Source organism: Narcine bancroftii, chromosome 12 (assembly GCF_036971445.1).
Source record: "Narcine bancroftii isolate sNarBan1 chromosome 12, sNarBan1.hap1, whole genome shotgun sequence".
Lineage (NCBI taxonomy): Eukaryota > Metazoa > Chordata > Chondrichthyes > Torpediniformes > Narcinidae > Narcine > Narcine bancroftii.
The window spans coordinates 87,095,422-87,120,420 of NC_091480.1; the positions used below are offsets into that span (position 1 = coordinate 87,095,422).

At 38.3% G+C, this 24,999-nt stretch overlaps 1 long non-coding RNA gene across 1 annotated transcript in view; it reads right to left on the reverse strand.

The window, feature by feature from the left end:
* The window catches only part of LOC138746443 (uncharacterized), a 211,403-nt gene that overhangs the window by 47,247 nt on the left and 139,157 nt on the right, over positions 1–24,999 (reverse strand). The window lies entirely within an intron of this gene.

The window sequence follows — 24,999 nt, forward strand, 5'->3', positions numbered from 1 at the left end:
GGCCAGTGGACAGAGTTGGGCTCTCAGCCCATAGCTTGCACCTCCTGTCAATTGGAAGCTTCTGGAATGAATATAGAAAATGTTAAATACATGACCTGCAGTTTTGCTGACACAACTCAAATATGTAATCATGCTCTGGGCATCCTGTAAGACTCCACCTTGAACTGTGGTAACTGTCACAATGTCTTTGTGCAGATGGATCTTAATATGCCAATTGTGGGTGGCAGCTGTAAGTGCAATGCTGAGGCAGTGCTAGTGGCCCGATCTAATGCTGTCTATAAGGAGTTTATACGTTCCTCTGAGAGCTCAAATTTGCTCCCACCTTTCAAAACGTACTAGGGTTGCAGTATAATTGCAGTTTTGGGCTTGAGGGCCAGAATGGCTTGTTACTGTGCTGTATGTCTAAAACAAAAGACAATTCTGGGCACAGAACCACAAGCATGTGGTTTGCAGACACAGAAGTCAGCTTCTGCATAAAATAAAAGCCACGTGAACACAGATCAACGGCAGGCTCAGACAATTCTTTTGCTGCCTGCACTATTTGCCGAGAAGATGGAAGAAGTGGACGGAGTAGATGCAAGCATTCCTGGCCTGGGATGTGCGGTACGGCCTCACCCATCAAGATGTGCCAGTCCCCATCCTCAACAGCATGGAAGGGGGAAGGAAGATGGGCAGAAAGGAGATGGGGAGGAGAAGCAAACTATTGTGCTATGACATCCAGACTCCACACTCCACCAAACGGCAAGGTTAGTGTCGCGGTTAACGCAATGTTGTTACTCCTCCAGCAAACGTTGATCAAATCCGGCGCTGTTTGCAAGGAGTTTGTATGTTCTCCCTGTCTCCCCTTGGGGTGCTCCGGTTTCCTCCCACCCTTCAAAATGTGCGAAGGTTGTATGCTAATTGGTGTAATTGGGCGGTACAGGCTCGTGGGCAGCAGGGCCTGTTACAGTGCTCTATGTCTAATATTAAATTTAAACCATACACAATACATGACCAACACACAAATCAAATTCCCCTTCACTAACAGCTGCAGCCATTTCTCTACATTCTTCTTCTTTGGCTTGGCTTTGCGGACGAAGATTTATGGAGGGGTAATGTCTACGTCAGCTGCAGGCCGTTTGTGGCTGACAAGTCCAATGTGGGACAGGCAGACACGGTTGCAAGGGAAAATTGGTTGGTTGGGGTTGGGTGTTGGGTTTTTCCTCCTTTGTCTTTTGTGAGGTGGACTCTGCGGTCTTCTTCAAAGGAGGTTGCTGCCCGCCGAACTGTGAGGTGCCAAGATGCACGGTTTGAGGCAATATCAGCCCACTGGCAGTGGTCAATGTGGCAGGCACCAAGAGATTTCTTTAGGCAGTCCTTGTATCTCTTCTTTGGTGCACCTCTGTCTTGGTGGCCAGTGGAGAGCGCACCATATAACACGATCTTGGGAAGGTGATGGTCCTCCATTCTGGAGACGTGACCTACCCAGCGCAATTGGATCTTCAGCAGTGTGGAGTCGATGCTGTCAGCCTCTGCCATCTCGAGTACTTCGATGTTGGTGATGAAGTTGCTCCAATGAATGTTGAGGATGGAGCGGAGACAACGCTGGTGGAAGCGTTCTAGGAGCCGAAACACAGCTCTGTATACGCTAATATTTGTGAGGTTTTTCAGTTGGTTGTTTTTCCAGACTCTTTTGTGTAGTCTTCCAAAGGCGCTATTTGCCTTGGCGAGTCTGTTGTCTACCTCGTTGTCGATCCTTGCATCCGATGAAATGGTGCAGCCGAGATAGGTAAACTGGTTGACCGTTTTGAACTTTGTGTGCATTATATTACAGGCAATACAAAAGCAAATACACACACAAAATAAAAATATTCCAAGCAATGAATTCATTGAAGCATTATAAATTGTGGAAAATTTTATATAATTGTCTCTGCTCAATTTCCTTATCTATAGCCTCCATGTGCCCTGCTCGGATGTTCCCGTGCAATGCGCTTATGCCCTGCAATCCAGCCTTAACTGGCACTGAGCCTCCTGCTGAAGGACTAATTCGGTAAAGAAGTATCGAGCTCTAATCCCAAACACCTACCTTTAAATCAGCATTGCCACCTGTTTTGGAAGCCGATCAAGTTCAGTAAATCGTACATTATATTGCCCCTTCTCACTGTACCATCGTTCTTTGTGTCGTCCAGTCCCTCTTCATCCATGCCCCAACGTACACTATCAAATTCTTTTTTATATTTAGACATACTGCACGACAACAGGCCTTTCTGGCCCACAAGCCTGATCTGCCCAAAATACCCCATGCGTTTTGACCAGTGGGGGTGGGGGGGAAACCCACCCAGAAACGGGGAGAATGTACAAATTCCTTATAGACAGCACTAGATTTGAACTCCGGTTGTTGGCATTGTAAATAATGTTGGGCTAACTGTGCCACCCAACTTCTTTGTTCTCTCATTGGTCTCAGCAACTTCGATCATCTTTAGTTTCTAATTTATCTTAATTATATCAATCATCAACATGAAACATCAGCTCGCAATCATTTCTCCAGAGGTGCTGCCTGACCTGACAACTCTTCCAGCATTTTCACGTTTTCAATTGCTCGTTTTGAGGTAATTATCCAACATAGTCTTCAGGCAGGATCTAGTTCTACATTTTGTATCTCCACTTGTGTTGATTTATTCCAATTCTCTTATTGCTGTACATCACCATCAAAATCAAAGTGCAACTGGTATAATTATCAAGCATTTCATGCTTCACATTATATCCAAATATTTCCAGACGACAAGTAGCTTAACATTCCAACTGTGACAAATACATTCATTTCCAAATCATATTTGCTTTTCATAGAGAAAATTTAGCATGTCTCATTTTAAAGAAAATAAAAATAATCTCACTCAACAGCACCCTTTAGTGATTACATTAAATATGTCAACATTTCAAAAATCACCAGCCCATCATTAAATTTGGACATACAGCACTGTAACAGACCAATTCTGCCCCTCGAGTCCGTGCCGCCCAATTTACACCCCATTGACCTACACCACCGGTATGTTTTGAATAGTGATAGGAAACCGGAGTCCCCAGGGAAAACCCCCGCAGACAATTCCTCACAGACAGAGCAGTATTTGAACCCCAGTCCCGATCGGATTAGTGTTTGAATTTTTCAAAGTTCACTGTTGGTTCATCTGGAGTTTTCATCCTTACTTTGGTGCAGTTGGGAAAATTGAGTATTATTACTTTGGAATGAATTATAAAGTCTACACCAATGGATGTGGGTTTCCTTTTCTGCAAAACAAAACTAAACTATAATCAAAAGCTACAACTACAACGGACAAGCAACTTGTGCTTTTCACCTCATTCTGCCGGCACATTTTGTCTTCCATTCTTTATCTCCAGAATCCGATTAAGGATTAAATGGTATCTTGAGCATTTTGAAACTTATGTGTTCTTAAAGTAGAATATTTGAAAAGGTAAATTCTGCATGGCTGATATTTATTGCCAGAACATAATATCATTCTGGCAGGCCTTGAGGATTTTGTAAATGGTGTAAACAAAAATCAAACCCCATATATAATACATTCACAACAAAGGGTAATAAGTTCTAAGATGCTGGTATCGGAGGGTTAGCACTAAAGGAATGATCATGACATTAACTCACATCTTCATTCTAAAATATACTGATGGATGGAATTGGCTTTACTCTTGTTGATTTATTTTGTCAGTGGACTCTGCATCAACTGTACCATACATGAAATACAATAGAGAAATCCTACCATTGACTTCCACCACCCAAAATGACAGAAGGAGAAGACAACAAAAAGAACTGACTCCGTATATAAAAGTAAAAGACAAAAATTTTTTGTTTATTTCTATTAAATGACGACATTGTTTAACGGGTTTAATGTATCTTCTAGATTGAACTTTGAATAAATGGGAAGGGGGGGAGAGGGAGGGGGGAGAAAGGGGAGAAAATGACACTGTATATATTCAAGAGAAAAATGTCTGTATGTATTTTGGTCAGTATGGTTTATTGTGTGAAAAATTTTTTAAAAAATTAAAAACTTTACAGGGGAATCTGAATCAGGCAGTAAAGAGAAAGTAGAGATGGTTCTACATTGTTTATGTTCATCAACAACCAAAGATGATCTTGGGATAAAAGGCTTTGAGAAGAAATAACGAGAGAGAGAGAGAGAGAGAGAGAGAGAGAAGAGAGAGAAGAGAGAGAGAGAAACACAAGCGGGGGGGGGGGGGGGGTGGAGATGTGTTTAGTATAAACCAGAGAAATCGATGGTAATGCCATCCAGTTGGAGGATGCCCAGATGGAAGATGAGATGTTGTTACTCCAATTTGCGGGTGGCCTCACTCTGGCAGGACATGAGACCAAGAGAATGGGATGGGGAATTGAAATGGGTGATCCACGCTACTGTGGCAGACAGAGGCAAGATGCTTGACAAATCAATCTCCCAGTCTGCACCCAGTCTCTCCAGTGTAGAGGAGACCACAACAAGAGCACGGGATGCAGCAAATGACCCCTACAGTTTCCCAACTGAAATGTTGCTTCATTTGAAAGGACAAACTGCTAGAAAAATGTATCATCTGCAAGAGCAAAGGGTTGATCAACATTTTCCTCCACAGTTCATCCCTTTGCCTCTATAGACAGTGCTGAGTTCTTCCACAAGTTTTTTGTGCTTTAAACCAGGAACAGATGCAGCAATCATTCAGTTAAGAAAGAGTATGGAAGAAGTTGATTTTGTCTTAAAGTTAATTGAGAAAACTGATAATTCCTTATACCAATTTCCACATGTATCCCATTCCATATTTGAAACAAATGTTTTAAAATTGGCACTTCTTTCCTACCTTTAAAAATGTCATAGTTCCATTTATACAATATTTGGTCTATATTATTCATCTCAATATCTATTAAAAAAAATTGGAGGAAGATCTAAAAAGATGGAAGGAATTGCCAATAATGTTAATATGGCAGGAGAATTGTGTTAAAGTGAATATTTTTTCTAGAATTCTATACTTTTTTCAAATATTACAGGTGGCTGAAAATGTTTTTTTAGACTATTAAATAAGAATATCAGGGAGTTTTTATGGAAAGGAAAGTCGGCAAGGTTAAGTATGGAAAAGTTGACATAGAAAAATGATCAAGGAAGTTTGAGATTACCAAATTTTAAAGATTATTATAAGGCAGCTCAATTGAGAATTTTGTCTTCTTGGTATCAGAGAGAAACCCTATCCTGGATAGATATTGAGATGAATAATATAGACCAAATATTGTATAAATGGAACTATGACATTTTTAAAGGTAGAAAAGAAGTGCCAATTTTAAAACATTTGTTTCAAATATGGAATGGGATACATGTGGAAATTGGTATAAGGAATTATACTTTAAAAAAGTGGCAAATGATTCAATTTATACAAATTATTTACTTACTATTATCACCAAATATTTAAAAATTTTACTAACTTTTTACATTGTGTATAATCTGCATTAACCATCTGCATCATTTCACTTTTATCTACATTGACCTTATATCCTGAAATTAATCCACATTCTATTAGCCTTTCATTTTGTCTATTCAGTGAAATATTGGGTTTAGTCAAGTATACTATAACATCACCTGCAAAAAAGACCAATTTTATGAACTTTGTCTCCTATCTAAAAACCTCTAATTTCCTCATCCCCTCGAATCACTTCAGCTAACAGTTCTATTACCAATACAAATAAGAATAGTGAAAGTGGGCAACCCTGCCTGAAAAACCTTTCTTGTCTAATAAAACCTGACATTTGACCATTTACAGGATTTAAATATACAAATTCATGAAGAAATATGGATGAAACTGTGTAGAGCTAGTGTAACTAATTCAATGTTAGATATCAAATGGTTCAATATTTTTTTTTTACATCAGATGTATTACACACTCTACAAGTTGATAACCCAATTTTTTCTACTCAATGTTTTGGATGTAAAAAAAGAGGTTGGTGATTTCTTGCATTCAGTCTGGTTGTGTAAAAAGACAAAAGATTTCTGGAAAGAATTACTTGTTATGTTAGAGAAGATATTAAAAGTGAAGGTTAAATTAGATCCAAGATTTGTTTTTGTTGAGTAATATATATGATGAAGACATTAAGTTGCAACTAGATAAATATAAAAAGAGATTTTTGAGTCGAGCAATAGCAGGTAATGAGAAAGTTTGTAGCTAAAATGTGGAAAATTTAAAGTAATGTAAAAATAGAAGAATGGTTTAATGAAATAAAATATTGTCTCCCATTAGAAAAATTACTTATGAGAGATGATTATGATAAATTTTGTCAAATTTGGGAGTCATATACGAGATTGATGAATATAGACTAATCCAGAACTTATAATCCAACCCCCCCCTCATTGAAAATATGGTATTTTCATCAAGAAATGTATTATGGTGTTATTAATGTGGTTATAAATATTACAATGAATGTGTTCTTTCTCTTTTTTTCTATCTCTTTCTCTCTGCAGGTGTTAGGGGTGGTGGGAGGTGGGGGAAAATTGAAAATTATTTAGTATCTATTACGTAATGAGTTAACTTGAAATGTATGAAAGATGCTAATAAATAAAATTTTCAAAAATGTTTGAAAAGAAACCAATCGCTGAAAATTGGTTCAAAATTAAAAAATAAATCACAGTCAGGAACCGCATTTCAATACATGAAGCAGCATCATTCACTGGGTTCCATATACTAGTGCGAAATCTAGACATCTTCAAGGCCCAAATATTGGAAACTGGGTGATTTTAGCCATGACAGTAACATCATGAAGCTTTAAGATAGGGCTAGTTCAGATGTTAAAATTCTGCCTTGCAACTTCCTCACCCTCATTAGAGTGTAATCTTTCCATTGTGAAATGAAAATCCATCAACAGACTTGCTGAATTTTGGACAGCCATCAGTTGTGGACAACCTCATTTACTGGCTGTACGCTCCACTGGGAAGGATCCCAACCTCCATGATCGAATATTCACAATGTGTTTTTTTTTGTCAAGGTTTAATTGATTTCAGTGATAGAAATCATTTTGAGATGTGAGCTTTAAAATAAGCAAGTTCAAAGCTGCTCTGGTACAGAGGGTTGGAAGGCATCCTAACAGAACACAGCAGAGCTCCCACAAGCCAATCACTTCATAGTGCATTTCATTTTTCAGATCAGATCACAAACGTCATCTTCATGTGCTATTTGTTCGAACTTTAATGAAATAACCAGTGAAGCATAGCAAGACCTTAATGCTTTGAAGTGATAAAAGCTGAAAGGATGTCATTGCTTCCTTCATTATCATTTCGAACATAATGTTACATGTCGAGAAGTTATGAAGTCACCCAGTGTTACTTAGGTTATGCTAGGCTTTAAAGCCAAGATGATATGCACCTTTTAGGATAATAATTTTAATTGATGACCTTGGAATTTCATTCTGAAGAGAACTTTTCAATCATTCACATCAGTACAACAAAGAGACCAATTTTCTAAACAGGTTTTCATTAACCCTTCATTGTCAAATGTGGCAAAACAACGCAACATTAGGCAGATTGGAATAACCAAGTACTGGAACTAAATGCTGTTTGAGTAGGAGGTTAATTACACTAGACAACAAAGATTTTTTTTTCTTCCTAACACTTTTGGGTAGCTATTTGGCTGCTGATCACGAAAATCACTGAAAATTTCCTATCACGTACTATTTTTTTTAGCTATAAACTACTTCTGTGATTCCTTGTCATATTTCATGTCTACTTCAAGCATACAAAACCATAAAGTGTAACATGTCGCTGAAAATTCATTTTCTACATTTGCACTTAGACTTCTTCCCTGCTGAACTTGATGCAGTCAGTGATGAACATGGAAAATTGGTTTCAGGGCAACTGGAATTCATCCATGCTGGCTGACTATTATTGGACACTGACATGAGAGGCATCAGATGCTGAGTACAAACAAAAATAAGCAGAAAAACATTTTAGATCAATTGAACTAATACAATGTGTCAGCATCATTATTTGATTAAACAGGATAAATTCAATACGAGTTAATTTAATGTTTCTCCAACTTCCTATATGATGCAGCAAATCTGATTTTCTCTTTATGTTCAGCTTGAAGTTGTCTATCACAATCCCCAATTTTTTTTTCAGGAAGCAGACCTTTTGATAAAATTTCTTGTTCAGTGCTATCCGTAGAATATTTTGATATTCCACTGTCCCACAAAACAGCAATGGAAGTCCTGGAATATCAAAAGATTCTGCAAAATAAAAACATTTATTTAATGATTGTGGATAAATATTATTATCCAGAAAATCATTTCAAGGGGCACAATGCCATGGTTAATGTCATCACCTTTCCCTCCCCCCCACCCTTCAGGAAAGAATCATTTTGCATGGTAATCCCAGGGTCAACCACACAATCAAATTTAATACATTGGCATATTACGGAGGGACTTCACATTGTTATCATTGCAGTACGACAAAAATCTTGTCCCTTTGGCACTCTGTGCTGGTCCTAAAGTTAAAGTGAATTTCCAGATCTGGAAAGAAGATATAGTTGTCACAAGACCCGTAGGACCAGGTTCGGAAACAGTTGCTACCCCTCTAACATCAGACTCAATCAGAGACTCATTTAAGGTATTTCACCTTGTACATTGTTTATTACTCGATATTTATTTTTTCTGTATTTGCACAGATTGTTTACATTTCTTTCTTTGTATATGCATCTTTTTTTAATTAGTACAGTTTACACTCCCAACAAGTAGAAATGTAGAAAAATAAAAGCTCAGGATTGTGTGTGTGATGTCATGTACTCATTCTGATGATAAATTTGAACTTGAGTTGCCAAGACACAGCTTAGGAAGAGGAGGTTTTTCTGGTGTATATCCACATCATTAAAGAGTGAGTGAGAAGGTTGGGTGGGAGGAAGGGGAAAGAGATAACTGAGCAAGCCAATCAGGTTAAGGCCAAGGCTGAAGACTGGTCTCGAAAACCAGGAAGAGCAGCAGAGATGAAGTTGCATACGTGGAAGGCCGCAAAATACAAATCAAAATAGGAGCTTTACAAAGGTTCCAAAACATAATTATTCTGGAACTGCTTTTTTATGCATCTCTCTTTTAATATTTTTTATTGATTTTTCACAAATAAACATTCATGTACAAAACTCATGAAATACATAACAATAATGACAGATTACATATCTCAGCAAACTATAAAGCACATATAGTGCATCTATAACACAAAATGCATAAAAAAGAACAATAATATTTTAATTCTCACAAAAAAAATTGTTGGCTGCCGTCGATTGCCACCACCTTCCCCACCAAAGCCCCACACGTGATGGGAGCCTATGGTTCCCGCTCATGCTGGCAGCCGAGCTTGTTCCGGTAGCCCAAAGCCCAATGTATCTGCCCAGTTAGGCTCTGAAAAAATTTTGGATAAATGAGGATTTCTGATTTGTTTCGGATATCCTAATTTATCTGAAATGTTAAAAAAAAACTTTTGGATCAATGAGGATTTCGGAGAATCAAATTTCAGATAATCGGAATTGTACTGCATGACTTTTAGTTGGAGTTAAGTATCAGCCTCTCCAATCATACCAAAGAGAACAACAAAAGGATTACTCCTCCCTCTAAATTTTTCAAGGCTAGGAAATGTTCAGAACATATAAATTAGAGAAACCTCTCTTACATTTATCACAATAAGAATTTACATCTGGATAGAAATGAAATAGTTTGACTTTAGACATTTTAAACTGTAGCAAACAATGACAGGCACATAGGAGTGTAGTATTAACCATCTTAAAAATTAAATCCCATACTTGTCCATTAATGAAAGGTTTAAATCATGTTCCTAGGCATTTTTAATTTTATCTAGAGGGGCATGTCTCAAAACCAGCAACTTATCATAAATAATGGATATTAAACCTTTGCCAGAATGTTGTAAATTACAATAAAATATCAGGTCCCCCAGGGAAATCAGGTATTGAGAATGAAGAAAATATCTGATTTGTAAATATCTTAAAAAAGAGTATTTGTATATTGAATTTTCCAGAAAGCTGTTCAAATGACACGAAGCTGTTATCAATAAAATTATCCTTGGAGTGTTCAATACCTAATCTAAATCATTTATGAAAAGCAAGATCACGCAATGATGGTTGGGAAAAAAAGGGCTTGAAAGAGAGAAACCATGGAAGTCCAAAATGTTTTCTGAACTGCATCCAAACTCTCACAGTGTGAACAACAGAATTATCAATTGATTTATTTAAAGAGAAAGGCAGTGAGAATCCAAGTAGTGCTGTGTAATGGAAAAAATTACACAGCAAAAAAAAAAAAATCAGAATCCAGCTCCATTGCTACCCATACTGGAAAGTCCACTCGGTTATGAAAATGTAACCGACACAAGATTACGTATATTGACCGTCCAATAATAAAATCTAAAATTAGGTAGCACCATGCTGCTGTTCCTTTTAGAATTGTGAAGATAAACTTTGTTACAACGAGGGCACTTACCCTTCAATAGATAAAACAATATAATTGAATCAAATGAATAAAAAAATGATTTGGGAATGAAAATTGGGATTGACTGACAAAGATACTAATTTTAATTGAATTAATACGACCGACCAGAGTTATAGAAAGGGGTGATCATTGTGTTACAAACGGTTTCACATGCTTTAATAATGGAAGAAAATTTTCTTTAAAAAGATACTTGTGATTCTTTATAACTGTAATACTGAGATAGTTAAATTGATTTTCCACAATTTTAAAAGGAATACATTGAAGCAAGTGTATTCAAAGGAAAAAGTTCACTTTTATGCAAATTTAATTTATACCCTGAAAACTTACTAAATTAAATATTGACAATATGGATGGAAAAGAAGTGTCAGGACTTGATATAAAAAGCATAAGATCATCTGCATAAAGGGAAACTTTACATTCAATTCCCTTCCTACAAATCCCTGAATAATATCCCTGCACTTCTTGAAATGGAATTGCTAATGGTTCTATGGCCACATCAAAGAGTAATAGACTTAAAGGACAGCCTTGATGGGTTCCCCGTTGGAGATTAAATGGTTGTGATTGTTGAAAAGTAGTAAGAATTGAAAACATTGGACATGAATACAATAATTTAATCCATGTCATAAAACCTGATCTAAAATTGAATTTTTCTAAAATCATAAATAAATCCATCCATTCAACTCAAACGCTTTTTTTGCATCAAGAGAGAGAACACATTCAAGATTTGCATGTGAAGGCAAGTACAAAATATCCATTAACAGACTTATATTAAAATCTAATAACGGTTTTTCATAAAACCAGTCTGATCTTCAGAGATGATAGATGGCAAAATATTCTCCAATCTATAGACCAAAACCTTAGCCAATTTTTTTTTACATCAACGTTTAATAAAGAAATTGGCCTGTAGAAGGAACATTCAACTGGAAGTTTACCTTTCTTTATTACAAGAGATATATACATGCCTTGTTAAATGTTGCCAGGAGATTACCCTGCCTAAATGAATTAAACCGCACAGACCTTAATTGGGATGAAAGCAGATGAGAAAAAGATATGGAAAAACTTCACAGGAAACCTGTTGGGTCCCTGGAGCTCTTCCAGAATGTAGTGAAGCAACCATTTCCTCCTGCAATATAGGCATGGGAATAGTTAAGCGAGCCAGGAAGCTTTCCATCAAACTGCTATCATTTGTGAATTCAGAAGTAGAAAGTTGGGAATAAAATTTCCTGAATGTGTCATTTATCTCAGAATAATCTATAGTAACATTACCATCCTCCTTTTGAATCTTTGTAATTTGCTGCTTGGCTTCAAAACCTCTCAATTGACTAGCTAAGATCTTACCAGATTTATCAGTATGAATATAAAACTGACTCTTCCTCTTGTAAGGTAAAACATCATGAGATGGGAATGTGTAGGGAGTTACCCTGTACAAGGCTGTAACAAGAAGGGGAGGTGTCCTTGTACTCCTGTTACGTAAAACATCATGAGATGGGAATGTACGGGGCAGTAACAAGATGTGAATGCATCCTTGTACTTACAAGATAAGAGAGACATTGATGGATTGAGAGGCAGGAAGCTAGCAGGGAAAGGATAGCAACAGTTTTAGTCATTGGACAAGTAATGATATGATGATGTTCTAAGCACATATCCAAGGGTATAAAAAATCACCATTTTGCTGATAACGGCAGAATGCATTCTCCGACTAACTTTGTTAGTCGCAAGTGTTACAATCCGGTAATAAAGAACAAAGAACCCTGATTTCGACTCAGCCTGGTGTTTGTCTCACTCATTCATGAACAAAGCAGACCTAACACTCTTCAATAGTTGACTTTCAATTGAATACTTTGAAAGGAGATCAAATTTAGTTTGAAGTTCTACTTATTTTTTATATAAATCAGGAATTATAATTTGAGCGTAATGTTGATCTATTCGATTAATTAAATCTAATCTTTCTTATTATAAGAAATAATTTTCCCCCTTTGAAAAGCTTTCATAGCATCCCAAGCAAACAGATTAGAAATTTCTGAAAAAGTGTTTGTATCAAAGAAAAAAGTTATCTGCTCCGCTCCTCTATAAATTTCACAAAGTCATGATCTGATAATAAACTTGAATTGAAATTTCAATGACTTTTTATTTGAATTAAGCCAGGAAGAGTCATAGATAATACAACTCTAATAAATTACAAAAACAAGTCTGTGGAATCAGTTGATTACCGTGAAGAAAATGATTAATTTGCGATAAGTTTGATGAATGTGTAAAAAGAATAATCTCTCCTATTTGGATAAATAATGCCTTACATCAGAGATAGCGTAATCTGATAAGAATGAATTAATTAATGAGGCAGATCTACTCATTGTGGTAGGGTTACGAGAAGATTGATTCAAAGTAAGGTCTAACCAACAATTAAAATCCCCACCAAGTACTAGAGCAGGGGTCCCCAAACTTTTTAGCCCATTGACTTAATGGAATCCTTGATTCCTCATTGACCCATAAGCATATGCAAAAATAAATATATAGTTAAATAAACATGCAGTTTCCAAATATATTAGTGAGGGAAACTGGATCACATATGCATAGTGTCCAGGTCTCCAAGCAACAACCCAAACTTTTTTACAACACCCCAAGTGCCAAGTAACAAATCTATAAATTAACCAAGTAAATGATTAAATTTACAGTTTAAAAAAAAAACCTTCGCTTCTAGCCAAGAAGGTGCCAAAAGGAGCTGGGACCAAGTCTTTAGAATCAGTGACTCAATTCTCAACATCAGATGCAAGGTTGTCTGCATCAGAGAAGTCACCTCAGACTGCCAGGCAGGAGCGGGGACCTTAGGCATTTATCAACACCTTTTCAACCCCTTGGTATTTTCTGACTTCTCGGATGGTTCCTAGGCATCAATATCAACCATCTTGGAGATCCTTATACAAGAGTATAAGCTCAAGACCAGGAAGGAAGAAACAAATGTTCAAAAAACCCCATATCATCTGCATTAGGGGCACAAATATTAGAAAAAAAACTACCATTTTATTATAAAATTTGAAATAATATGGCGAGAATTTGTATCTGATATGATATTGTGATGGACAAAGAGAATATTTTGATTAATAAAAAATGAAGACCCCCCCACCCCGGCATTAGCTAACTTTGTTGTTTAATTTATGAAAACACTTTTCTTCTCTTAACTGCATGATTCAACCCTTTTCCATTCCAACTAAGGAAATTAATAGAATTATCCATTCTTTTCCATAATTAAAGCAAGTTGAATAGTCCAAATAATATCCAGCCTCTAGGTGTCAACCTTGAGACTAAAGTGTGAAACTGGTGTTGCACGGTCAGAACTATCTCAGATTTCTAAAAGCATAATAACCTTGAGAGAACAATACCACACTCTCCCCCCTCACTAAAACTAGACAGCTGTTACAGATTCAAATACAGGCTAAAAATGCCAAGCTGAAGTCAATGAACAACTGCCTGGTTTATGAGGCATTGTTTTCCATGCGGTACAGGATGGAATAAAGAGACAAGGCTATAGCATTTTCTATGGAACAGTTTCTTCTACAGGGAACTTGAAATGGATCAAGTGTCCCTGAGAGGTGTACTTTGATACGATCCATCACCAGATGCTCAAACCATTTCACAATGGTGGAGGTCAGTGCCGCAGGGCAGTAGTAATTGAAGCCAGATATTGTCGCACTCCTGGGTACCAGGATGACGGTGGCTATCTTTAACCCTGTGGACTGAAAGGAGTTTGTAAGTGCTCCCCATGACCTGTGTGTGTGTTTTCTGGGTGCTCCGGTACCCTCCCATCCTCCAAAAACAAGCATATAGGGTTCATAGATTATTTGGCACATGGGAGGGTTGGGGGGGGCATGGTCACCTGGGCTGAAAGGCCTTGTCACTCTAAGAATTAAAAAAGCTAAAATTTTAGTGACTTTGAACAATGTTTTAAATGAAGGATAAATTTCTTTGCCAAGTACTGATTTAGCAAGGAATTGGATAACACCCCTCATAGATTTTTCTTTCCTTTGAAACCAAGGTGACACAGATGAAAGAGTCTGGTAATGGGAAAGAAATCTGTCCTGCTGCAGAGGTGGTCTGGGAGAAAGAATACACAATTGCTCAAACTGCAATACTGAGATTACTTCACAGATCTCAAACAGGGTAACACATACTTGCTCAGCAGTTTGGTGAGGCATTGTGCTTTATCATTAGGGTTTCCTGGGAAAGAAGATAATTGGGTGAATTTAGAAAATATATTCTCAGAGCACAAAGCTTCTGGCACAGAAAACCCCACAGATCCTTGCAGACTCCAAAACAATCATTCTAAATGTTTGTGTTCAATGCTTGTTATCGAGGGAAAGCTCCAACTTGGCAACACAAATTTAAAAATTATTGGCATCAGTCTTCCATCATAAGTAACCCATTGGACAGAAATACTCGAACTCAAAGATGAATCAAAGATGAGATTCAACTTGGATGCATGTGAGGGATTGCATTTTGATAGGTTAAACCAGGACCGAACGCGCACAACAAATGGCAAGGCTCTGGAGAGGAACAGAAAAGACCCAGTCAATGCTTCTCAACTAGTGGCCATAGCCTTCTGGTGGGCCACAGTACTTTTCCATGTGGGTCTTTAAAAATGTTAAATAAAACACTTTAAATTAGAAAAAGATGCATTTCTTACAGAGCTGTCTTTGATTTGAAAATCTTGCTCAGTCATTACCATCTGTGGGCCATGGCATGTTAGGCCAGAAGCTAGGCAGGCTTTAGACTGAAAAACATTGAGAACCACTGAGGGGTACAGGTACACAGATCCCTGAAAGTGGTGACACAAGGAGAGAGGTGGTGTAGGTAGGTTGGGCATAAAGTCCAGGACCAGGGACAACACAATCCCACTGTTTAAGCCATTGATGAGAAGGTACTTGGAATATTCAGCCCAGTTCTGATCGCCAAGCAATAAGAAAGATATCACTAAGCAGTAAAGAGTGTAGAAAAGATTCACAGAAGTGTTACTGGGACTGGTCGACTGGAGAAGTGGAGACTTTTCATAAGAACTTGATGGGGGAACCATGCAGAGGTTTATAAAAGCATGAGGGGCATAGATAAGTTAAATAATCATACACAAACATACTGGAGAAAGTCAGCAGGTCAAGCAGGATCCATAGGAAGTAAAGGTCTGGGCCTGAAACACTGGTTAACCTTTACTTCCCATGGATGCTACTTGACCTGCTGAGTTTCTCCAGCATGTTTGTGTATTAGTACCACAGAATACTATATAGAAACAAGCTCCTTTAGCCCTTCTAGTCTGTGCTGAACCATTTTTTTGTCAAGTCCCATTGGCCTGCACCCAGACCATAGCCCTCCATACCTCTCACATCCATGTAGCTGTCCAAAATCCTTTTAAATGTTAAAATTGAGCCCACATTCACCACCTTAGCTGGCAGCTCCTTCCACACTCCCACCACTCTCTGTGTGAAGATGTTCCGCTCAACCATTCGCTTTTCATTCTTAACCTATGTCCTCTGGTTTGTATCTCACCTACCCTCAGTGGAAAATGCCGACCAACATTTACTCTGTCTATCTCCCTCATAATTTTGAATACCTATATCAAATATCCCCTTATTCTTCTATGCTCCAGGGAATAAAATCCTAACCTGTTTAATCTTTCCTGTAACTCAGTTCCTGAAGTCCAGGCAACATCCTAGTCAATCTTCTCTGCACTTTTTATCTTATTGATATCTTTCCTATAGTTAGGTGGCCAAAATTGCACAGACTATTCCAAATTTGGCCTCACCAATGTCTTATACCACTTTACCAAAATGTCCCAGTTCCTATACTCAATAGTTTGATTTTTGAAGGCCAAGCTTTCTGTACAACTCTCTCCACCTGTGATGTCACTTTCAAAGAATTGTGTATCTGTATTCCCAGGTCCCTCTGTTCGACTGGACTCCTCAGTGCCCTACCATTCACCATGTATGTCCTTTCTTGGTTTGTCCTTCCAAAATGCAACACTTCACCCTGCCATTTTTTATCCAATTTTTCCAGTTGGTCCAGATCACTCTGCAAGCTTTCAACGACCTTCTTCGCTGTCGACAATGCCTCCAATCTTAGTGTCATCTGCAAACCTGCTGATCCCATTTACCACATTATCATCCAGATGATTGATATAGTTGACATATAACAATTGTGCCAGCACCGATCCCTGAGGCATGCACCCCTAGTCACAGGCCTCCAGTCTGAGAAGCAGCCATCCACCACTACTCTCTGGCTTCTACCATTCAGTCATTGTCTAATTTATTTTACTATTTCACCATAAATAGTATTTCACCATCTGAACCTTCCTGACTAACTTCCCATGTGGGACTTTGTCAGAGGCCTTACTAAAGTCCATATAGACAATATCCACAGCCTTTCTTTCATCAACTTTCCTGATAACCTCCTTGAATAATTGTATAACATTGATTAATCATGACCCTATGATGCACAAAGCAGGATATTGACTATCGCTAATCAACTTCTGGTTATCCAAATAATTGTATATCTGATCTTTTAGAATATCCTCCAATAATTTACCTACTACTTACTGACATCAGCCTCACTGGCCTATCATTTTTGGAGCCTTTTTTTTTAAAAAAAGTGGAACAATGTGAGCTACCCTCCAATCCCCCAGCACCACACCCATGGCTAAGGAGATTTTAAATATTTCTGCCAGAGTCCCTGAAATTTCCTCAGTAGTCTCTTTCAAGGTTTGAGGGGATATCCTTGTCTGGCCCTGGGGATTTATCCACACTTATTTGCATCAAGACAGCAAACACTTCCTCCTCCAATCTGTATTGTTTCCATGGCATCTCTGCTTGTTTTCCTTACATCTGACCACTATGTGCCTCTTTCCTAAGTGAAAACTGATGAAAAAAAAAACATTCAGGATCTCCCCCATCTCTTTTAACTCTATACAAAGCTGACCACTCTGATCTTCAAGGGAACCAATTTTGACCTTATATACATTTTATATTCCATCAGTTTAAGTGATTATTCAACAAAGTGGAAGAATGATAGCAAGTGCATATAGGGTCTTACAGTATGGGTAGGTATTGAAAAAGCACTTTGAGAAATAGGCTTATGGATAGTTCTCTGGAACATAATCCTTACATGACCCTGGGACTGCCTGAACAAGTACAACAAGATATCATTATTATTCAATATTATTTAATATTCATTATTTTCAACCAATGCAAGGAAAGGACCACCTTTCTATCAAAATATTTTGCAATTCAAATTCATCAAGTCCAACTATAAACTGTGGAATGCAGCACAACGCCAAAATCAATTTGTTGAATACATAATAGATCTGCAACCGCCATTGGTTTAAACCATTCTTTGATCATTTATGTTCTGCATTCCAAATTATATTAACACTGTTAAATTATGTGCATGCATAATCAATTTTCCATGAAAGCAAGCTGGAAAAAGATAAATCAAATCAAACAGCAGGAGGCCATCTTCCAGCAATGCAAAATCCACTTCTCTCTGATTGAAAGGCACGAGAAGGTGCTGAACACACCAATTACATCAATATTACAGTTTGATTCACCAGTCTGTATACTGTGGCACAGCAAGCTGCACTAGGTGCGAGAGACTGAAATAAACATCGCAGCTTGTCATCCCATCAGTCAACAGAAATGCCAATGGACTTTCTAACTCTGTGCTCACTCAACATGGAATGATATCGATAAAGTCAAGAACCAGTCACTTTGTTGTTCTACAAGGTCCTGCAGATAAATAAATAATGTTGACTGCTGTTATCAAAACTCATGGCTTGATGCTTTCATCTTTTTTTAAATGGTAAAATGATCAGCCTCAGATTTCCTGGAAAGAAACTTGTATTGCCTTGAGAAGACATGGCGATGACTTGGACATAGTCTTCATGTTTAAAAAAAAAAGATCTGAGTCCTAAACTCCTAGTTTAATGGTTTCTGACCTGGGAAATCAAGAGTGTTGGTTGAGGTTGCAGCTGGACGTCCCACTGCATTCCCAAATTTAAATAGCACATTTTCAGAAACAAAAAAAAATACCACCCAGGAGGCAAGTTGGAAGCCCTTTTCCGAAATTGAGGAATTTTGACAGCTCTAGGGGGCCGATCAAGGAGATTGAGGTGAAGTGAAAACAGAAATTAAGGTTTGTTCCCTGGGTAGATATGGGTATGATATGGGAAAAGGGAATCACGAACTTGGATTGGATGGAAGAGAGGCAGAATGAGTGGGTGATTGATCAAGGATTAGGGCAGAAATGAGATATAATCACAGAAAGTTGGAATGGGGGGCCAGGGGGGAGAAATAAAGAGTGTTTGAGATCCAGTGGTGGGGTTATCATTGGAGGGATTATTGGGAAGGGTACCTCAGCCACAGTGTTGTACTGGGAGAACCTATTCATCCCAAAGACTGTGCTCCCGATTCAATTTAATCTGTTTCCTCACAATGTCTCAAAGAGAGCATTGGAAGGGATTGATGTTAACACCTGCAACCATGGCACAAAAAATCATTCAGGGTACAAGGTTGACTTGTTACCCGAATGTCCTGGCAAATTGCTGTTTGCAGCACCTCTGCCCACATTCAGAAGCCCATCAGACAGCGCTGTCTGTACAAAATGGATTGAACAAAGTGACTAGAGCTGACAAATTGACAGGGAAAGATTAAAATCGACTATGTTCAAATTTCAGATTAGACATTCACTTATCCACAGAAAACCAATGAGCAGTGCATCTGTTAGAGAACACGGTTTCCTCAAAACAACGCAATCCAAGAATTGGTCAATTCCAATCATTACTGAGTACAGTTTCCAATGGTCTTGAAGATCTTGTGCACAGTTCACCTACTTGACTACTGCTGCAATTGGTGGATTGGTTAAGTATCTCGCTTTTTGGGGTGACGTAGTTAGCATACTGCTTAGCACCATCCTATTACAGTACCAGCAACCTGCGTTTAAATCCACTGAGGTCTGTAAGGAGGTTGTCCATTCTCCCTGTGACTGCGTGGGGTTCCTCTGGTTTCCAGAGATATGAGGTTCGTAGGTTAATTGGTCATATGACTTTATGTGTGCAGTGAGGGCCAGAAGGAACTGTTAATGTGTTGCATTTCCAAATTATTATTTTTTTAAATATATATCATACCTTTGTAATTAATTGATGGTAGGGAGTCAGGCAACATGTCTTCAGTGCATGAACTGACATCATGTTTTCAGATGATGTTGCATTAGGACATATATTAAATTAGGAATAGCAGGGACAAAAATCAGATCCTTGGGTCCATCAGTTCAGTCAATGGATCAGAAAATCTGTAAGTGTTAAATTGATCTTGTGACATTTCCATCATTTTCCAGTTCATCTTATTTGTCTGGGACTGCCCCTTTAAGAGAACAGATTTCAAATTTGCCCACAAGATTTCAAGTGACTGTGAAACTAGCTGCGAGCTTTGAAGACATTGCTTTCCTAAATGGATATATTTGAAGAGAAGCAAGGCAGTGTCTCTAAAACCCAGGTGCAGAGTCCATGTTACCAACAGATCAAGACTGAATACACGGTAGCTGCTGGGGGCCATTTTAAGGAAGCCGCACAAGAATCGACAGCTCCTTTTGTGGGAATGAGACACTTACTTGTCCTTACTGTGTGGTTAGAGATAGAACTGTCAGATTTCCTCCTTTTGCTTACAGAGGAATGAGAGACCACTTCTACTGACCCACAAAAGGGGTTTTCAAAATTGCTGAAGAAATACTGCCCTCTACTGACCCACAAAAAGATTTGAATTTCTGAAGAAGGCACTCATCTAAAAAGGACATTTTTCTGAAGCACTGCAACTAGGTTGTCATGAGTAATCACCATTCTGTGACCCCCCCAGCCTCTTTTATCCACTTTAGGATCTGCTAGCTTCATCTTAAGGCCTTTGTGTCTCATCATTCTTAAGGCCTGTATGGTAGTGCATAGATATGTTTTTGGGAGATACATTGGGAAAGGTTTGTTAGTGTAGGTCACATACAAACACTTTAAAACAGATCATATTTAAAATACTGGACCTCTGCCCCATGCTAGACATGTCGGGGCCAACAATCTTTTCAGGAGCTTTGGAGAGTGCCCAAGAGGCTTCACTAATGGATTGTTGTTTGCAAAAAGGCAACAGATGAAAGAGCATGTCAGAGCTGCCTTCTGCTTGGGAGGGGAACTTGCTGTTCTAAGAGGGTCATGTGGTTTTGCAAGCAGAGAGAGTCAAACAAGCTTTCAGAGGGAGGGAGGGGGAGAGAGAGAGAGAGAGAGAGAGGGAGGGAGGGAGGGAGGGAGGGAGGGAGGGAGGGAGGGAGAGAGAGAGAGAGAGAGAGAGAGAGAGAGAGAGAGATCACTTCCGTAATGTTACAGCCAGCATCTGGGACTGGAATAGGACAGCTGTCAAGCTTGTGGAAAACCCCAGTTGGAAGACACCTTGGTCAAAGCCCTTGTGGTTCATGTAAGAGGAGAGGACTGGCTGTCTAAAGTTTCACTTGGAATAAGAGAAACAAAAAAGCACTCTGTGATGACCTGAAAGAAAGAGGTTATCATGTGGAGAACCCTGAAGGGGGAAAGTTTCGTCAGCAAGACAATGAAGTGGCTGATTAAAGGAACAAAAACCTTCCTGAGTGGTAACCATTTACTTTACAAGCACCAAAGCCTGGTGAACTTTATAAATGTTAAATTCTGTGCACAGTATAAGAATTGCCTGCAACCAGTGAACTTGGAAGAATGAGAAGTGAGATTGGACTGTGAATCAAATAACTTTTCTGAGCTTATACACACATTACATACACATGCACATAGAATTAGAAGGAGGTTAAGTTAGGTTAAGTAAGTCAATAGTGATAAGTTGAAGTTTGATTCCATTTTCATGCTTAAAGATAATTAGAAGCAACTTTTATTTAAGTAACCATTTGTCTTGGTGAATATCTATTGCTGCTGGGGTTTGGTGTCCTCTGGGCTTGTAACACCTGGGTGTCTCACCATTCATCTAAGGCCTGCATGCCTCAACCATCTAAAGCCTGCGTGTTACCCGAGTTTCAAACCCACTTGTCATTATTGAATTTCTGAACTTTAAACTTGGAACTGCTTTTCAAGGATTGAGTCTTGAGCTGTAAGTGGCTTGGGGTATTCCACGCACACCTATATATATATATATATATATATATATATATATATATGAAGATCCAGATGCGCTGGGTGGGTCACGTCTCCAGAATGGAGGACCATTGCACCATTGCCTTCCCAAGATCGTGTTATATGGTGAGCTCTCCACTGACACCGTGACAGAGGTGCACCAAAGAAGAGGTACAAGGACTGCCTAAAGAAATCTCTTGGTGCCTGCCACATTGACCACTGCCAGTGGGCTGATATCGCCTCAAAAGAAAAGAATACATTTGCGCATAATTAAATGTTAAGTTAGATAATTGTATATCAATTTAGTTTAGATAAGTTAGTTAAATTAAAGTAGGTGTTATATAATTGTTGATTAATAATTAAAAGTATTACTTTAAATATAACACCATCTGGGCTAATCTTTATCGTTGCCGGCGTGTACTTAACAATCTCAAAATATATTCATGATAAATGTTGTAGCACTTTGACAACATCATACCTCTGAGTTAAAATAACATGAGTTGTACATGAAATCTGTCAGTTTTAATTAAATATAAACTCATGTAGTTCTGGTTCCTTCAATGTTATAACCAAAGCACTTCAATTTCATTCTTTTAAAAATTCATTTTTAATTTACTAATATCTCAGGAGGACATTGCAAGTTTAAATTTCAATCACAAAATCTTGTCCCTGACTTCCCCAGTACAAGGTAATATGCTTGTTATAGAAACATAATAAAGTGAGTCAATTGGTAGGTTTGCTTATCATTCCAAAGCCCATAATTTGCATTTTGATTAAACGCCAGCATTAAGTGGACAACATGAAAAGACTGAAGTCACAACATGCAAGTTAAAGTTAAGGAAAAGGTAATAATCACATTGACAGAAATGGAAAAGCTGGGTATTTAAACTATTATTACCTGCAGCCAAAAAGATGCTAATCTTTAATTCTGAATCAGGTTACATTCAGCAAGGATTTCACCCTGTTTCTGAAAGTGTTCAGATGGTTGAAACTTGTGTTGTCAAAAAATAAAATATTTCAAGGTTAATTGTTAATCTCTCGTGATTTAGATCTGACGACAAAACCATTCACATCTCACAATAAAAACACTTCCTCGCAGCTACAATGTTGGAAAGTAAAAATATTCCCACCCCTACAAAGGAAATGAATATGTCTTAATATGCAAGCACAATTGAGAATTTAGCCCTGTATTTACTATTAATTACCAATTAAGAATTTAATAAAATTAGAAACTGATCTCATCTTCACTGTCCATTTTGTGGGACATGTTCTGCCTAAGCAGAGCCTTTTGTACAATCTAAACCCCTCCAGGAATCATTGCATTGAGCTGTAGTTCAGCTAAAATTCACGAATACTAATCAACTTTTTAATTATTCCCCACAGTGAGGGTTTGCCATGGAATTCAGGTTTACAGCCTCCTTTTCAAATTCAAACTGACAGCCAGAAAGATTAATTAACAGTGTGTAAGACTTAAATCCAAACAGGTCCAATATGCTGCTTCGCAGAAGTACAAGAGTTAATTATTCTTCGTTAGCAATATTTTTCAGATTCAAAAGTTGCAGGTCCTGGATTCTTTTGCAAAGGAAGAATGGCTGAAGAGACTTGGCAATGACCATCAACGTTTTAGGTCTGAGCCCTTGATTAAGACCAAGTTATAGAATAGGGAAAATTACATATTTAAAGGAGGAAAGAAGGGACCCACATTTTTGTCCTATACTCCATCATCTCTGGACCCTCTATCCATGGAGCCTGTTGATTTTCTTCAGCAACTCTGTTTTTCCAGGTCTGTCTACATTTAATGCACAAGATAACAAGTGGAGAAAAAATGTCTTGAATCACAGAGCAACGTCTTCCATTAAAGCTCTTTATTTGTACAAGGTTAGCACACCTTTCTGATATAGACCTTAAGACACAGGAGCAGATATAGGCTATTCAGCCCATCAAATCTGTCCTTTCATTTAATCATGAGCTGATCCATTTTCCCACTCAGCCCCACTGCCTGGCCTTCTCCCCAAAACCTATCAATCTCCACCTTAGATACACCCAATGACTTGGACACCACAACCGCCAGCGACAACAAATTCACCACTCTCTGGCTGACGAAATTCCTCCATGTGTCGGTTCTAAGTGAATGCCCTTCAATCTTGAAGTTGGCCCTGACTCTCCCACCAGTCTTTCTACATCTACTCTGTCCATGCCTTTCAACATTTAAAATGCTTCATGAGATTTCCCCCCCTCATCCCCCTAAATTCCAATGAGTACAGGCCAAACACCATAAAAAGTTCCTCATTTAATAGCCCTTTCATTCCCAGAATCAACAAGGAGCCCAAAACTGCTCACCTGGACAAAGGCCTTCTGAAAACACATTCTCGCCAACAGATTCGTGGATGTAACCCAGGACAAAGGAGTTATTTTCAAAAGTATGCACTCAAGACCCACCACAAATAGGGATATATTCCCATGGACTTAAATTTCAAACCCTATCAACCAACATAATCCAAGAAACCCAAGTGGTTCTTGCTTTTATTGTAATAATAGAAATAACTTTTCGAAGTGCCCCAACAAAAATCATTTAGATGTGATGACTTTGATTTCCCAGATTTTAGCTCTGCTACATACTCTATATTTTAAAACCACCTGAAGAGATTCATTTTGATGTTATTTTCTTCATGTTCAGATCTACTTAGTAACCAGCAATTTCATTCCCTTGAGATTTCTGCATTCAAACCAGTGCTATTTGACAGCCAGATTATATTAAACAGGCTAAGTTGATGTAAGAACACAAGAAATAACATCTTTTAAAGCAATAAACATACAAAAATGGCATGCTCAGAGGTTGACAGTGGAGAACATACGACTTGCATTCCAACATGATGTGATGTCTGTGTATTTTAGTATCCAAAAGGCAATTCTATTAGTAGACATTTATGGTCATGCAAGTGACGGTCTTGTCCTCCCTGAAATCTGGGTGTCAATTTAATTTAGATGTACAGCGCGGTAACATAACAGGCCCTTTCAGCCTACGAGCCCGTGCCGCCCAATTTACATCCGATCCACCTATAACCCCCCAGTACGTATTTGAAGGGTGGGAATAAACCAAACACCCCTCCCCCCAGGAAAACCCACTCAGACATGGGGAGAATGTACAAAATCCTTACGAAGAGCGTGAATCTTGGTAACCGCTACACCAACCAACCGTGTCACAGATGCCTTGCTTTCATTTACTGCCAAAAAAAAATCTCCCAACTCTCCTCCTCCTTTCTGTACAAAATCCACCACAAAATTGGGTGTGAGTAGTTATTAAATCCAAAAAAGAAAATATGAACCTGAAATA